The sequence below is a fragment of the Cebus imitator genome, unplaced genomic scaffold (assembly GCF_001604975.1).
Source record: "Cebus imitator isolate Cc_AM_T3 unplaced genomic scaffold, Cebus_imitator-1.0 Scaffold231, whole genome shotgun sequence".
Taxonomy (NCBI): domain Eukaryota; kingdom Metazoa; phylum Chordata; class Mammalia; order Primates; family Cebidae; genus Cebus; species Cebus imitator.
Genome location: NW_016107546.1, coordinates 980,522 through 998,966, shown reverse-complemented (window position 1 = coordinate 998,966; position 18,445 = coordinate 980,522). Strand labels below are relative to the sequence as shown.

The window sequence follows — 18,445 nt, the reverse complement described above, 5'->3', positions numbered from 1 at the left end:
CCGGGGTCTGTTTGTTTTCCCCTGCGGCCACTCACTGCGCAGGCTTAAACAGCGGCACTGAGGTTTGTGGCGCTTTTTTTTGGTTTTTTTGCCCTGAAATCTACTGTCCTGGTTCTCTGCTCAGTCCCCTTTTTGAACCGGCGAATGGGCGACTTCCCGTGGCTCCAATCGCCAGCCAAAAGGGCACCCGGACCGGTGTATTTTGTACGGAGAACCGCGGCTCCGGGGCGGCGACAAAGCAGCCGCGCGGGGCAAAGCAGCCGCGCGGGGCAAAGCAGCCACGCGGGGCAAAGCAGCCACGCGGGGCAAAGCAGCGGGGCTGGCCGGGAATTTCCTAGTCTGTGGGCAATAAAAATGCGGCGTCCACTCACCCTCTGTGCTTTCACTGGGAGCTGCAATCCTGAGCTGTTCCTAAACGGCCATCTTGGATCCAACCAATATTCAACATTATTAAAGAAAAGATATTCCAACTCAGAATTTCATATCTGGCCAAACTAAGCTTCATAAGCAAAGGAGAAACACCCTTTTCAGACAAACATGCTATGGAAATTTGTTACCACCAGAACTGCCTTGCAAGAACTCCTGAGGTAAGCACTAAATATGGAAAGCAAAGACCATTACCAGCCACTACAAGAACACACTGAAGTACACACACCAATGACACTATAAAGCCATCGTATAAACAAGTCTGCAAAATGACCAGCTAACATCCTGATGATAGGCTCACACATATCAATTCTAACCTTGAATGTAAATGGTCTAAATGCCCCATTTAAAAAGCACACAGTGGCAAGCTGGATAAAGGACCAAGATACATCAGTATTCTGTCTTCAAGAGACCCATCTTACATGCAATGACACCCATATGCTCAAAATAAACGGACAAAGAAAAATCTACCACACAAATGGAAAACAGGAAAAAGCAGAGGTTGCAATTCTAGTTTCTGACAAAACAGACTTTAAACCCAAAAAGATAAAAAAAAAAAGACAAAGAAGGACATTACATAATGGTAAAGTCTTCAATTCAACAAGAAGATATAATTATCCTAAATATATATGCACCCAACACAGGAGCACCCAGTTAATAAAGCAAGTTTTTGGAGACCTTCAAGGAGACTTAGACTCTCACACAATAATAGTGGCAGACTTTAACACCACACTGACAATAGCAGACAGATCATCAAGACAAAATTAACAAGGATACTCAAAATCAGAGCTGAACTGAAGGAGACTGAGACACAAAAAACCATTCAAAAGGTCAATGAATCTAGCAGCTGTTCTTTTTTTTGTTTTTGAAAAAAACTAATAAAATGGACTGGTAAGTAGGCTAGCAAAGAAGGAAAAGAGACGATTCAAATAAACACAATCAGAAGCAGCAAGGGGGATATTACCACTGACCCAACAGAAATACTAACAACCATCAGAGAATATTATAAACACCACTATTCACATACACTAGAAAATTTACAAGAAATGGATAAATTCCTGGATACATACACCCTCCCAAGACTGAACCAAGAAGAAACTGAATCCCTGATAAATTCCTAGACACAAACAACCTCTCAAGACAGAACCAAGAAGAAACTGAATCACTGAATCACTGAACAGACCAGCAATGAGCTCTGAAATTGGGGCAGTTAATACCCTACCAAGAAAAAAAAAAAAAAACTCAGGTCTAGACAGATTCTGAGCTGAATTCTAGAAGATGTACAAAGAAGAGCTAGTACCATTCCTACTCAAAGTATTCCAAAAAAAAAAAAAAAAAACTGAGGAGGAGAGATTCCTCCCTAACTCATTCTACAAGGACAGCATCATCCTGATACCAAAACGTGGCAGAGACACCAAAAAAAAAAAAACTTCAGGCCAATATCCTTGATGAACACCAACGCAAAAATCCTCAACAAAATATTGGCAAACCAAATTCAGCAGCACATCAAAAAGCCTATCCATCATGATCAAACAGGCTTTATCCCTGCAATGCAAGGTTGGTTCAACATATGCAAATCAATAAATGTGATTTATCACATAAACAGAACTAAAGACAAAAACCACATGATTTTCTTGATAGATGCAGATACTTTCAATAAAATTCAACATCCATTCATGTTAAAAACTCAAAAAACTAGATATTAAAGAAACATATCTCAAAATAATAAGATCCATATATGGCAAACCCACAGCCAATATCATATCAAACGGGCAAAAGCTGGAAGCATTCCCCTTGAAAACAGGCACAAGACAAGGATGTCTTCTCTCAATGCACCTATTCAATATAGAATTGGAAGTTCCAGTCAAGGCAATCAGGCAAGAGAAAGAAATAAACGATATCCAAATAGGAAGAGAAGAAGTCAAACTATCACTTTTTGCAAATAGCATAATCCTACTTCTAGAAAACCCAACAGTTTCAGTCCAAAGGTTGTTAAGCTGATAAACAACTTCAGCAAAGCCTAAAGATACAAAATCAATGTGCAAAAATCACTAGCATTCCGATACACCTACAACAGTCAGGCTGAGAGCCAAATCAGGAACAAACTCCCATTCACAATTGCCACAAAAAAGAATAAAAAACCTAAAAATACAGCTAACTGGGGAGATGGAAGATCTCTACAAGAACTACAAACCACTGCTCAAAGAAATTAGAGATGACAAACAAATGCAAAAACATTCCATGTTCATGGATAGAAGAATCAATATTGTGAAAATGGCCATACTGCCCAAAGCAATTTATAGATTTCATGCTATTCCTATTAAATTACCACTGACATTTTTCACAGAACGAGAAAAAACTATCTTAAAATACATATGGAACAAAAAAAGAGCCCAAATAGCCAATGTAATCCTAAGCAATAAGAACAAAGTGGGAGGCATCACATTACCCAACTTCAAACTATACTACAGGGCTACAGTAACCAAAACAGCATGGTACTGGTACAAAAACAGACACACAGATCATTGGAACAGAAAAGAACCCAGAAATAAGGCCACACTTATACAACTATCTAATATTTGACACCTGACTAAAACAAGCAATGGGGAAAGGATTTCCTATTCAATAAATGATGCTGGGAGAATTGGCTAGCCATATGCAGAAGATTGAAACTGGACCTATTCCTTATACAACATATAAAAATTAACTCAAGATGGACTAATGTCTTAAATGTAAAACCCAAAAGTACAAAAACTCTGGAAGACAATATAGGCAGTACTATTCAGGACATAGGCATGGGCAAAGATTTCATGATGAAGATTCAAAAACAACTGCAACAAAAGCAAAAATTGACAAATGGGATCTAATTAAACTAAAGAGCTTCTGCAGAGCAAAATAAACTATCAAGAGAGCAAAAAGACAACCTACAGAATAGAAGAAAATTTTTGCAAACTATATATCTGACAAAGGTCAAATATCCAGCATCTGTGAGGGACTTAAAAAATTTACGAGAAAAAAAAAACATTAAAAAGTGGGCAAAGGACATGAACAGACAGTTTTCTAAAGAAGACATACATGCAGCCAATCACATGAAAAAAAGCTCAATATCACTGATTATTAGAGAAATGCAAATAAAAATCACAATGAAAGACCATCTCAACACCAGCCAGAATGGTTATTACTTAAAAGTCAAAAAATAACAGATGCTGGAAAGGTTGCAGAGTTAAAAAGGAACACTTATACGCTGTTAGTGGGAGTGTAAATTAGTTGAAACATTGTGGAAGACAGTGTGGCAATTCCTCAAAGACCTGAAGACAGAAATATCATTTGGCCCAGCAATCCCATTACCAGGTATACACCCAAAGGAATAGAAATCATTCTATTATGAAGACACATGCACATATATGTTCACTGCAGTACTATTCACAATAGCAAAGACATGGAATAAACCTAAATGCCTATCGAGATAGACTGGATAAAGAAAATGTGGTACATATACACTACGGAATACTATGCAGCCATAAAAAAGTCCTTCGCAGGAACATGGATGGAGCTAAAGGCCATTATCCTTAGCAAATGAATGCAAAAACAAAAAACCAAAGACCACATGTTCTCACTTACAAGTGGGGTGAGAACACACAGACACATAGAGGGGAGCAATAGACACTGGGGTCTTTTGGAGGGTGGAAGGTGGGAGGAATGAGAGGATTAGAAACAATCACTAATGGGTACTAGGCTTAATACCTGGGTGATGAAATAATCTGTACAACAAACCCCCCATGACACAGGTTTACCTGTATAACAAACCTATAAATGTACCCCAAACTTAAAAGTAAAAAAAAAAAAAAATACTGAGAATAAAATGAATAACCAAATGTAGAAAAAATATTATATTTAAATAAAAATGCTTTTTCTTTTTTGAGATGGAGTTTCATTCTTGTTGCCTAGGCTGGAGTGCAATGGCACTCTGCAACCTCTACCTCCCAGGTTCAAGCGATTCTCCTGCCTCAGCCTCCCCAGTAACTAGGATTATAGGCATGCGCCACCATACCTGGCTAATTTTGCATTTTTAATAGAGACGGGGTTTTTCCATGTTGGTCAGCCTGGTCTCGAGCTCCTGACCTCAGGTGCTCCACCCGCTTCAGCCTCCCAAAGTGCTGGGATTACAGGCGTGAGCCACCATGCCTGGCAAATGAAAATGCTTTTAAGAAAAACTAAATGGATTATTTTAAAATTATATCTTAAAAACAAATATAACTTCATTAACAAAAATAAAGATAATTTGCTTCAAACGGTCCTTTAAAAAGTGACACACTTTTTAAACGTTGCAAAAATTGAGAATACACTGCCATAATCAATTGGCATTGTGCCCTTTACTATCGATCATATAAGGTGTAGACACACAAAGCAACTAAATAAAAAATAAGTCTTTCTATATTGAAGGCCAAAATGAAGCATGTAGACCACAGGAAATCAGTGCAGGAAAGATTAATGTGGTTTACTACAAATGAGAAAAATGACGAATTGGGTGTAGAATTGAACCTCCAAGAATGGATAACACTTTAAAAGGTAAGATTTTTACCGTATATTAGAACATGAACACTTGGATATACTGTTCTAACTTTAAATCTGTAGGAATAGATGGGATTTTTACTATTATTAAGTATATATATATCTGTTTGTAAAGGTCTGATTTACTGATAGGATATGAAGAGCAAAACAATCTGTTAAAAATGACAGGTTAGCCTGATCTCAAGAGGAAAGCTAGCCGAGAAATTCAATCCCTCATCTCCTAAGAGAGGTAGAGTCTGGATGACACACCAGTTATAATGAGGTAGAAATAAAGGAATTATAATAAAAAATAGTACACTAAGTTGGGACATCCAGTGGCAGGACTCAATGTACTGGGGGACACAGTTAGACAGACAGGGAAACACAAAGAGAAAGGAAGTCAAAGAATCTCAGCCAGGCTTCAGCTAATTCCTGTCTCTTAGACCCTACCTACCACTGAGAGGAGAGGGGGTAACCAACCTAGCAACATTCACTTGAGAAGAATGGTTGGTAAACTATACGTGCTTGTTAGTAGAAAAGGGAGCCCTTCTTAAGGACTTAAAAAATGGCTTCTAGGAGAGGAAATAGCAAGTGCAAAGAACTGAAAAGGGGAGAAACTTGGTATGATTGTTACAGGCAAAAGAATAACTGAGAAAGTGTTCATTCACAAAGCACTTAACACAATGACTACAGCAGTCAGCACAAAGATACTCTTTAAGTGTTAGTTCCTTTTCTTTCCTTCACTTTGTAAGAAGTCAGCAAAACTATGCCATTGTATTTGAGGAAAAAGAAAAAAAGCCAGAGGAAAACAGAGAGTAGCCCAAAGGGAGGAAAGCATGTTCAGGACCAAAATGGGAGAATGCGCCAATCTGTTAGTCTATCTATGTCAGTCTGGGAGAGAAGAGCATGCAAATTAACAACAATGAATAGCATGCTATAACAGAGACATGAACTAGATGCCATGAGAACACAGGAAGGGCACTTGACTTATCTGGGGATGGTCAGAGCAGGCTGGTGTTGTCCAGATGCTGAGTTTGGCCCTGAAGAACCTCTAAGCAGGACTTTGTGTACTGAGCCAAGATGGGGCCAGTGAACCATCCATCGCCACCTGCACCAATCCCTACTCATCACCTGTTCTCCCTAAAGCATCTTTGTTTCTATTTCAATGTAGTGCTTCCTTCTGAAAGTGAAGTCTAAATTTGTTTGGGGCTTGTCTGCCCCCTACTCCTTAACCTCTGTGGATTTTAACTCCCTTGTCTAGTAGCACAATATGGTGCCACAGGCATTGGCTAAGTGTTAGGTGAAGGAATAACTATGTACCACAGAGTGATCATTTCATTTGCTGGGTAATTTTCTAAGACATTTATACTAACCCATCCTTTCTGGGTAAGCACATAGAAAAATGGCTCTTTTAAGGCAACCACTCATCAGGAGGCACGTCACAGGTTTAAAAGAGGTAAAATCCCTAAATGAAATTCCCTAGAATTTTATTTTTTAACTTCTTTTTAAGATTTGGGGGTATATGTGAAGGTTTGTTATATAGGTAAACTCGTGTCACAGGGGTTTGTTGTACAGAATTTTAATAAATTCTAGGAAACCTAAAGATTAATTGCAATGGGATTACACTTTGACAGTTTGTAATTTTAAAAGCAGATATAAATCCTGACATGTTCATGGGCAAATGTATTATTGGACTTTGACACACACACTTAGGAAGGCAGATCTGTACCTCCCATATTGAAATCCTTCCAAAGAATCCATGAATCAGAGGAGCCAAAGGCTAAAACCTACAGAACCTAGAAATAGATCTGAGTGGAGAGAAAGAAATGGGAAGCACTGTTAAGTACCCGCATTCTCTCTCTTCTCAAATGGTCTAAGAATCCTAAAAACGTTTTGTGCAGAGAATAGCGACCTCATGTGGAGCCAGTTATGTAGGGAAGAAAACTCCTGCTTTTCGGGGGGAGCTGCTGTGGACCGCGGAATCACTGCCTGCACTGCCCTCTGGTGGGCAGTTAACCACCCACTTTCATACCAATATTTTAAAAGGTAACTTCCAGAAAGGCCTTGTTTCCACTGGGTCTTATTTGCTTCCTGTTGGAATATATCAACACTGTATATCCTCAGCCTTTACCACATTTAATAGTATGTTTCAAAATGGATCACAGCATTTTGGGGCTTAAAATTTTTCCTAAAATTTCCTTTCATTAAATTTTTCTCTACTATTGATTTTTCCTGCAATTTTAAATTTAAAAAAATTTTCAAAGACAACAGAACAGTACAATGAACATCCATATACCCTTCATCTAGACTCACCAACTGTTAACATTTTGTCACATTTGTTTTCTCCCTCCCCCACTCCTGATAGATACTTTGTTCCTCTGAACCTCTGGAAATGAGTTGCAGGTATCATAACATATAATCATAATACCATTGATATAATATTATCAATGTACAATTTATATTCAAAATTTCCCCCATTCTCCCTATAATGTCCTCTATAGCTGGATTTTTTAAAAGCCAGAATCTAATCAAGGATCACATATTACATATCTTTATGTAAAGATATATCTTTTAAAATCTTTTAATCTAAAATAGTCCATGAGCCTTTGTCTTTCATGGCTTCACCATTTTTTAAGAGCCTACTTTTTTTTTTTAGCTGGAGTCTCGCTCTGTCACCCAGGCTGGAGTGTAGTGGTGTGATCTTGGCTCACCACAATCTCCGCTTCCTGGGTTCAAGCAATTCTCCTGCCTCAGCCTTCCCATTAGCTGGGATTACAGACATGTGCCAGAACACCTGGCTAATTTTTTTTGTATTTTTTAGCAGGGATGGGGTTTTGCCATGTTGGCTAGATTGGTCTAGAACTCCTGACCTCAAATGATCCACCTGCCTCGGCCTCCCAAAGTTCTGGGATTTCAGGCATGAGACACCACCCCCGGCAATGAGCCCACATTTTTTTTTACATAAATTTTCTTGGTGTTTCTATTGATGTCACTCATTTGAACACTGACTGGTAAATGCCTCATATGTGTCAGGAACTGGGCTCAATGCCTGAGGAAAAAGATAAACTGAGGACTCCCGTTCCTGATTCCATCTACCAGTAAGATACAACTTATTGCTAAATGGGATCAGGAAGGAGAATGATAGATCCAATTACCTGTGAGCAGATAGCTGGATGATGGTGCCACTTACTGATGTAAAGATGACAGGAGAAGAAACAGGTTTGAAGGGAAATCAAGAGTTCTGTTCACAACATGCCCAGAGAGGCCAACTGAGAACTCAGTGGATAAAAGAGCTCAGTGGGTGTCATCAGTACGTATGCAGCATTTAAAGCCGTAGGACTGGGTAAAACCTGCTAGGGAGAGTAAGGAGAGCGATGAGAACCCCAAAAAGCTAGCCTGACGAACTCCATTATTTAGAGGCTGAATACGGAGAAGGAACCAGCTGAGAAGATTGGGAGGAATGACTGATGACTGATGAATGAGAAAACCCCAGCACGGGGTGGATTTGTCAAAGCAAAGGGCGGAGATCATTTGGGAAAGGAGAAAAAACAGTAACATCCACATCAGATGCTGCTGAGACATCAAGAACAGAGCATCTGATGACTCGTGCTTCTGTGGGCAGTCTCTGGGACAGAGCCTGGGCAAAATCCACAACAGAGACGTTTGAAGTGCAAAAAAGGTAGGATCCTGGATAAAGATGGGGGAGGAGACACCTCTGGTCTTCCCAAACATCTTACTAAAACCACAGTAAAGTTTTTTATGTTTGTTTTTAGGCGGAAGCCCCAAGAGCAAAAGGAGGAACAAAGAAGATAAAGGGGAAAAATAAAAAACAACATTTGAAACTGAAAAGCATGTGTAACAAAGCTGACTCCTAGACCAGCAGTAGAAAAGTCCAGAAGCAATCCAACTTACACTATAGAACCTGAGAAAAGCTTGGGAATTTGAGGCGCCTGATACCTCTGTAGTATCAGAAGAAGATAAAAAGAAGACAGTACAGAAAGAAGTTAGCACACCTTCTAAAAAGAAAAAAAGCTTCAAACTAAAGATCAAGAACAGAGTAACATTAGAAGCTCTCAGCAACAATGCTGGAAGGTAGATGACAAGGACATAAGGCCTTCAAAATTCTAAAGGAAAATTAATTCCAATCTTTAATTCAAAATTTATTTTATCAATCAAACCTGAAGGTGGCATAGGACATTTTTAGACACACATAGGGTTAAAAAAAAAATGACCTTCCATGAACCCCTTCTCATGAAGTAATGAAAGGAAGTACTCTACGAAAACGAGGGCATAATCAAGAAATAGGAAGTGATGGGATCCAGGAAAACGGGGAAACTGTCATAGAGAGGATATAGGGTCACGGTGAAGGCAAACCCCAGGATGGCAACTGTAGTGCAGGCCTTGGGAGCGTGCAGTCCATACTAAAGCCATTGCTTCAAGATAAAACACAGAAGAATGACTAAGGGGTGTGAATGTGTTGAGAGATTTATACATCTGGGAGAAAGTCAGGGTTAAATTTATTACAAATTTGTAGTAAGAACTAGGGATTGAAAGAAGGAAAAGTCATCTGAAGTATTGGCAGAGATGAAGAAGTAAAGGGACCCTAGTTCAAATGGCAGAGGTCAAGGAGATAAATAAAATATCCAAGAAGAACAGGGAAGGAAAGGGAGCAGTAACTGGAGCACACAGGATTTCCATAGATCAGGCATGCCTCAGCCAGGACTGCCTTAATGTATATATACATGCAAGTAGGTGCCTACGAATCAACACCACTGGGGAAAAGGGTTGTGTGTTTTTAGATATGCTGGGGGTTGGGATTTGGCAGGAGTTTGCGTGGAGAATTAGGACACCAAAAAAAAAAAAAAAAAAAAAAAAAAAAAAAAAAAAAAAAAAAAAAAAAAAAAAAAAAAAAAAAAAGGCTACATTGAAATAATACCTGTTAAGACAGATGACGAGCTAAACTGGCTCTCTTCTGAAAGTTAAGTCTCATTGTTCAAGAGAAAGCTTAAAATTTCAATATAGTTTTAACAGAGGTGACTTGATATAAAGTTGAGTATTTCTAAAATATATATGTGAAATCCAAATGGAATACAATAGGTAAGCCATTTAACAGGAAATTCCGTATCTACTAACATTATCTCCTTTTATAATGACAAGCTAATTAATCACTCACTTTTCATCTGAGGGAGGAAAATCAGCCTTCTTGAAAGAAATTTTAGGTGTATGACAGCTTCAATTCATGTTCAACTTCACTTGAACTTTCTAACTAAATGTATTATTTTTAAAGATCACCATGAAGTTACTTCTCCCAATCTAACAGTATTGCAAGCCTGCCTCCTCACTTAGTCCAGTAATCCCAAAAATTGGGTAATGCAGCTCAGAAGGGGGAAGTGAGTCTCAAGAGAGGTCTGCAAGTCTATCCATTAGAGCTTCAGGGCTTTACTCTGGGGAAGCTTCAAATCCTGTGTAGAAACAAGTGTGAATGTCACCTCTAACCACACTCTCTAAACCAGTTATCAATATAATTGCAATGTTTCTCTCTCTCATTTCATATATTTGGTTTCCTTCTCCAATCCTTAGTCAACTACACCCTATATTGCTCTCTCCCATTCCCTGATTACACAAATCATGGCTAATTTAAAAAGGTGCAATTCCTCACCATGTGGTTCTTATTTTATTCTACTTTCTGTAATGGGTGTGGGAGGGAGTATCCTTAAATTCCTTTGGAACAAGGCAGGCAATAAATGCATACATATTGGGAGGCCAAGGCGGGTGAATCACGAGGTCAGGAGTTCGAGACCAGCCTAACCAACATGGTGAAAGCCCGTCTCTTCTAAAACTATGAAAATTAGCCAGGCATGGTGGGATGCACCTGTAATCCCAGCTACTCAGGAGGCTGAGGCAGGAGAATTGCTTGAACCTGGGAGGCGGAGGTTGCAGTGAGCCAAGATCACGCCACTGCACTCCAGCCTGGGCAACAGAGTGAGATTCCAGCTCAAAAAAATAAATAAATAAAAATAGATAAATAAATAAATGCGCGCACGCGCGCGAGCGCGCACACGCGCGCGCACACACACATACACACACACACACACATATATGCTAACAATCTTGAACTAGTAAGAGTAAAGATTATCCTAACAACTTTCATCTCCCCACCCCCCACAAAAAAGACACATGCAGACCTAGTTCTGTTTAGCTACCCATTTTAACATCAACCGTTATGTGTTCATTTCTTTGTTATGAAACGGTCACTTACTGTGATGCTAAGATCTCTATGCCATCACATATTAAGCAAGGGCACCTTCTTGTAAAGACAAACTGCAATTTCACCCAGGATAACTTCAAGTTGCTAAATATCCACTGGCAACTCCTAGTTGCACTGGGCTATATGAGTGTTAGCACTGCGTTAGGCCTGGACCACAGGACATATTAAGGACCACAGCAGAGTCACAAGTGCTAAGGGGCATATTGAAGGTGCTCAATGCCACAGAGAATAGGTAGATTTGAGAAAGGGTCAGCCCTTACAAGCTGGAACTACACTTCCTACATGTCATCTGCCAACACAGCTCCCTTTCCTCTCCAAATATTCCTCAAAATCCACCTCTACAAACAGGGAACAATAACGACCTGGACTTCACCTCCAGAGCAAGTCTACCCAATTATCCTTCTAAATGAAGGCTCAGGACAAGAGACAGCCATCTTTTCCACTGTTTCTTTTGCTCCTTAATGTGTCTCCTAATTCCTTCATAATCAATTTAAGGTAGAGTGTACCTTATCTGAAATACTTCGGACCAGAAGTGAATCAGATTTTGGATTTTCTTAGATTTTGAAATTATGCATAATGAGCTATCTTGGGGATGGGACCCAATCTAAACATAATATTCATTTATGTTTCATATTTACCTTATAGACATAGCCTAAAGGTAGTTTTATACAATGTCTTACATAATTTTGTGCATAAAACAAAGTTTGTGTACACTGAACCACCAGAAATCAAAGATATCACTAGCTCAGCCACCCATGTGGACCATCCATAGTTGTTGGCATTACCACTTGTGGTGTCATGTTGGCACTCAAAAAATTTTGGATTTTGGAGCATTTCAGATTTCAGATTTTCAGATTAGGGATACTCAACCTGTAATACACCCCGACCAACCAAAACAAAAATGCCCATTTCCTTCAAATACTTCCCAGAAAATCTTTGCCATTCTAACAGGAGAAAAAAGGAATCTATTTTCATTTTGTTGCTTTAATTATTTGCTAATTGAATATCTTTTCATATTTACTGGGTGTTTTATTATTCAGACTGATTTTATAAGATACTTTTGCATGTAAGGATATACTGCTTTATCTGCTGTTCATGCTACTAAGACTTTCACCATCTGTCATCAGTCTTTTGACTACTTTAAAATTTACATTGATAGTTTTAAATGCTTTATACTAGAAAAGAAAAAAATTAAGTCAATGGTCTAATTATCTTATGAAACTAGAGAAGGATGAACTGATTGCTATGGTCTAAATGTTTGTGTCCTCCCAAACATTCAAAATTCATATGTTGAAACCTAATCCTTAATGCAATAGTATTTAGAAGTGGGGCTTTTGAAAGTGATTCAGTCATGAGAGCAGAGCCTCTTGAATGGGTATAGTGCACTTATGAAAGAGGTCCAAGGAAGCCTTATTTGCTCCTTCTATCATGTGAGAACACAGCAGGTCCTCACCAGACACTGAATCTGCCAGTGCCTTAATCACCAGCCTCCAAACTGTGAGAATCAAATGTTCATTGTTTATAAGTCACCTAATTGATGGGATTTTGTTATAGCAGCCTGAATAGAACAAGACACTGATTAAGCCAAAATGCATATGAGAGGCCAGGCACAGTGGCTCATGTGTGTAATACCAGCACTTTGGGAGGGTGAGGCAGGTGAATCACTTGAGGTCAGGAGTTCGAGACCAGCCTGGCCAACAGAGTGAAATATGTCTCTACCAAAAATACAAAAAATTAGCCAGGTGTGGTGGCATGCACCTGTAGTCCCAGCTACTCAGAAGGCTAAGGCAGGAGAAGCACTTGAACCCAGGAGGCAGAGGCTGCAATGAGCCAAGATCAAGCCACTGCACTCCAGCCTGGGTGACAGAGCAAGACTCTGTCTCAAAAAAAAAAAAAAAGCTTATGGGGGGAAAAAAGCCTAAGAGCAGAAATTAATTAAGCAGAAAATACACAATAGAGAAAAATTAACTAAGTCAAAAGTTTATACTTTCAAATCCCCAGTAAGATAAATCAAGGGAAAATAAAAGCAAACACAAAACACCAATGTCAGAAATAAAAGCGAGAATTTTACTACAAATCCTGTAGACATAAAAAGGATTATAAGGGAATGTTTTATGGGTAACTTAACGTCAATAAATTCAACAACTACGATAAAGTGAACAAATTTCTGGAAAAACGTAATTTATCAAAACTGATTCTAAGTCCACTGAAAATCTATATAGCCCTATATATCTGTTATGGAAAATGATTAATATAGTTATAAAAATTCGCCCCACAAAGCAACTCTATCCACAAATCTTTCATTAGTGAATCCTAGAAAACACTCAAATAAGAAACAATGCCAATCATATAATCACTTTCAGAAAATAAACACTTCTTAACTCATTTTATAAAGCTGGGGTTATCCTGATATCAAAATCAGACAAAGATATTAAGAAAATGATAGACTAATATCCTGAATATATTAATAAAAGCAAAAATCCTTAATAGAATATTAGCATATAGAGTCTAGCAATATATAAAAACAGTAATAAAGCATGATCAAGTAGGATATACCTCTAAAATCCAAGGTTTATTTAACATTTGACAATGTATTAATATAATTGACCACAATATGCAAATAAAGAAAATGTCATGTGCAGATGTGGAAAAAATATTTGACAAAATTCAACATCTATTCATGATTTTTTTTTTTTACAAAGTCTCACCAGACCAAAGCAAAAAATATTCCTCAATCTGAAAACGGGTATCTAACCAATAGCTAACATCATACTTAATAGTGAAAGACTGAATATTTTCCCTCTAAGATAGAAAACAAGACAAGAATGTCTATTCTGGTTACTTCTATTCAACTTTGTATTAGAGGTCCTGGCCAGGGCCATAGGTCAAGAAAAAGAAATAAAGACATCAAGATGGGGAAGCAAAAAGTGTTCCTATTTCTAGATTATGCAATTTGAATTGTCCCAGATTCCATGAAATCCAAATCACAATCACAACAGACTTTTTATTAGAAGTTGACAAGCCTATTGTAAAAATTCATATGGAAACACAAAGATTCTAGAATAGCCATAATAACTTGGCAAAAGAATTAAGTTGGAAAACTTCCTGATTGTAAGACTTACTATAAAACTACAATCATCAAGAAAAGTTGGTAATGACATTAAAAGAAAACAAATTTATCAATGGGAAGAGTTTAAGAAAAGATCCGCATTTATTCAATTAAATTTTTTCACAAAGGATGTCAAAGAAATTCCATAAAGGATAGTCATTTTAACAAATGATATGAGACAATTAAGGTACAGAAAAAAGCGAACTTTAATCTCTGCAGCCTCCAAGAACTCTTAATGATTGTTGTCTCTTGGTATTCATGCCCTTTGTATGGTCCTCTCACACTGAACAGGGGCTAACCTGTGTAAGAATATTGTAGAAATGATAGAGGGTGACTTCTGAGGCTAAGTCACTAAAGATGTTACAGTTTCCTCCCTGTTTCTCTTGCGTAACTCTCTCTGGATGAAGCAGCCTACCACATTGTAAGGACAGGCACTCAAGAAGTTCTGTGGAAATGTTCATAGGGCAAAAAGGCAAAGCCCCTTTCAACAATCAGCTCAACTTGCCAGGCATGTGAGTTAGCCATCTTGGAAGTAAATCTGCCAGTTGTTTCAAGCCTTCAGATGACTACAACCCAGTTGAATCTTGACTGCAATTTCATGAGACCCTGAGTCAAAATCACTTAGCAAAGTCACTCCCAATTTCCTGATCTACTGAATCATACTTTTTTTCCCTTTAATTTTTAGGTGACATGTAATAATTGTACATATTTATGAAATATAAATCGATATTTCAATACATGCATACACTATGTAATGATCAAATCAAGATAATTAGCGTATCTATCATCTCAAACATTTATCATTTCTTTGTGTTGGGAACACTAAAAATCCTTTCTTCTAGCTATGTGAAAATGTATGATAAATTATTTTTCTATAGTCAGCCTACAGTGCTATAAAACACTAGAACTTATTCCTCCCACGTAGCTGTTGTTTTATATCTGTTAACCCTCCCTCCCTATCATTCCCTCTTTCCTACCTGTCCCACCCTCGAATAAACACAATTCTACTCTCTATTTCTATGAGCTCAACATATTTTTTAGGTTCCACATATGAGTGAAAACATTTATCTTTCTGTGCCTGCCTTATTTCACATAATATAACGTCCTCCAGACTTATCCATATTGCTGTGAATGACAGAACTTCATTCTGCTTATGGCTGAATAGTATTCCACTGTGTGTATATATACACCACATTTTTTAATCCATTCATCTGCTGATGGACACTTAGGCTGATTCCATATCTTAGCTATTGCGAATAGTGCTGCAATAAACACAGAAGTGCTGGTATCTCTTTGACATATTGATTTCCTTTCTTTTGAATATAAGAAGGGACTTCATAAAGTTAATGGAAAATGCATATTATAAAAAAGTTATGGCTTTCAAAATTTTTTTCCACCAAAATAAATTGATACCAACTTGCTATAACATGTCTGAACAGGAGCTAGTTTGAAGTACTAGGAAGGATAAGACATCAGTTTGAAAAGAGCCCTGTCAGAGCAACATGAATTCTGCTAAAATTGAAACAAGACAAACATCAAAGCTATGGTAAAACTTTGGTAGAAGAATGGTGAAATCATTGATGCTTATTAAAAGTTTATGGGGACAATGTCCCAAAGAAATATGCAGTTTATAAATGAATAACTTGTTTTAAGAAGGGATGAGATGATGTTGAAAACAAAAGCCCACAGCAGCAGACCATCCATGTCAATTTTTCAGGAAGAAAATTCATCTTGTTTGTTACCTGATTAAAGAGGACAGATGATTAACAGCAGAAATAAGAGCCAACACCATAGACATCTCAACTGGTAGATTAAACAATTCTGCCTGAAAATTTAAAGTTGAATAATTTAAAAAAAAAAAAAAAGAAAATTTAAAGTTGAGCAAACTTTCCACTTGACGGCTGCCAATGCTATTTCATCCAGATCAGCTGCAGACAAAAGCAGAGCTTTCAATAGAAATTTTAAACAAGTAAGATCAAGATCCTGAAGCATTTCTTCAAATAACTGTATTAAACATGGCTTTACCAGTAAGATCCTAAAGTCAAAGCACAATCCAAGCAATGGCTATCAACAGGTGGCACTGGTCCAGTTAAAGCAAAGCAGACGGGCCAAGAGGAAAAGATCACGGCAACAGGTTTTTTTTTTGGTATACTTGTGGCATTTTGCTTGTTGACTTTCTGGAAAGCTGAAGAACAATATCTGCTTATTATAGGAGTGTTTTGAGAAAGTCAGCCAACACTTTAGCAGAAAAATACACAGGAAACTCCACCAGAGAGTCCTTCTCCACCACAACAATGCTCCTGCTCATTCCTCTCATCAAACATGGGAATTTTTCAAGAGTTTCAATGGAAAATAATTAGGCATCTGCTGTACAGCTCCAATTTGGCTCCTTTTGATTTCTTTTTGTTTCCTCATCTTACAAAAAAAATCTTTAAAGGGCACTCATTTTTCTTTAGTTAACAATGTAAAAAAGACTGCATCAACATGGTTAAATTCTCACACTTTATAAGATTTTAAAAGCACAAGAAACAAAAGCAAAAAGAGACAATTGGGACTATATCAAGCTGAAAAGCTTCTGCACAGCAAAAGAAACAATCAACAGAGTGAGGAGGCAACCTGTAGAATGGAGAAAATATTTGCAAACTCTTCATCCAAGAAGGGACCAATATCCTGAAGCATTTCCCCTATGTTTTTTTCTAGATGTTTTACAATTTTGGGTTTCACACTTAAGCCTTTAATCCCTTTTAAGTTGATCTGTGGATATGGCAAGAGAGAAGGGTCTTATTTCATTCTTCTGCACATGGATATCCAGCGCTCTCAACACCATTTATTGAAGAGATTGTACTTTCCCCAATATACATTCTTAGCATCTGCACCACACTTTATACCTAGTGTTCCATAATTGGAACACTAACCCTGTAACAGTGCCTTAAATTATCTTTGCCTCATTTTTTCTTTGCCAAATAATATATACAGTAGCAACAGTAGTAGTAGTAACAACAGCATGGTCTCTTAGAGGTCTTAAGAGGATTAAACAATAAAATATATGTAGAATATTTTGAGCTATTATGCTCATTATTACAACCTGCTCTGTTTCTTTTTTAATTCCTAGCATTTATCTAGTTACCGGTAATTTTATGCCCTTTTTCTTATTATTTATACTTTCAGCTTATTACTAAAATAAAACAAAAAAAACCTTTCTGCTTTTATCTTTAAGTAAAAAAAAAAATAAAAATTACTTAACTAACAAAAAAACTGAGACTCAGTGATTTAATGCAGCAGACATTTCCAAGGGTGATTGCCCAGCCCCAGCCATTTGCTGAAACAAAGAGGAAGATTCCACAGCTAAGTCATTCCTGCCAGACCCTCCCTGGCCATGAATGATTTGTCCACTCAGGGGAAGATGCCCAATCATAGCTGAGTCAATCAGATTCTTTATCCCAGCACTTATGCTGTTTTTGCAGCACTCTGAGGGGATTCTCAAACCTGCTATCTGTTTCCTGCTTTTCCAGAAGCTGGAGTTAGGATCTGCCAATGATTCCATGCAATGGTTCCCCCAGCATCCCTCTGATAAATTTACCTTTTGTTTCTAAGCTGGTCAGAGTTAGTTTCCATTACTTAGGTGGTTGAAAGGGGTCACAGCTGAATTCTAGAACACACATCTGTCTCTTTGTGTTAGACCTCCTTAATCCACATCTATTGAGAGTCCACTGTTTGCAAGGCATGACCAGATATGTGCTGTGAGGATCCGTGAGGTTTTGACGGGAAAAGAAGGGGTGTGGCATTATGAGAATAGAGAACAGCAGAAAAACGCCAGGTAGATATAAGGAGCTGAAAGCAATATACTTTTACTGCAGAATAAGGCATATGAAGGCACATGGTTGATACTCAATAAATGATTCGTGAATTAATATTAAATTAGATGTAAAACTAGACAGACAAGTTGAAGACAAATACTACACAGCTTTGAATGCCAAATTAAAGGATTCAGAGTTTACTCTCCTCAGAATTGGGACCACTAAAGATTTCTGAGCAGAAGAGCCCTATAATATAAATTGTGCATTTTGAACTCTAATATCTCACCAGTCCTC

General features: G+C 37.8%; 1 protein-coding gene across 5 annotated transcripts in view; it reads right to left on the bottom strand.

The window, feature by feature from the left end:
• The window catches only part of FIG4 (FIG4 phosphoinositide 5-phosphatase), a 134,766-nt gene that overhangs the window by 114,529 nt on the left and 1,792 nt on the right, over positions 1-18,445 (bottom strand). Inside the window, exon 2 of one of the 5 annotated variants that reach the window (XM_017497425.2) lies at positions 17,935-18,092. The exons of the other annotated variants lie outside the window; for them this stretch is intronic. The gene's annotated coding sequence lies outside the window, so the exon portion shown is untranslated. The remainder of the gene's footprint in view (positions 1-17,934; positions 18,093-18,445) is intronic. 5 annotated transcript variants of the gene reach the window in all.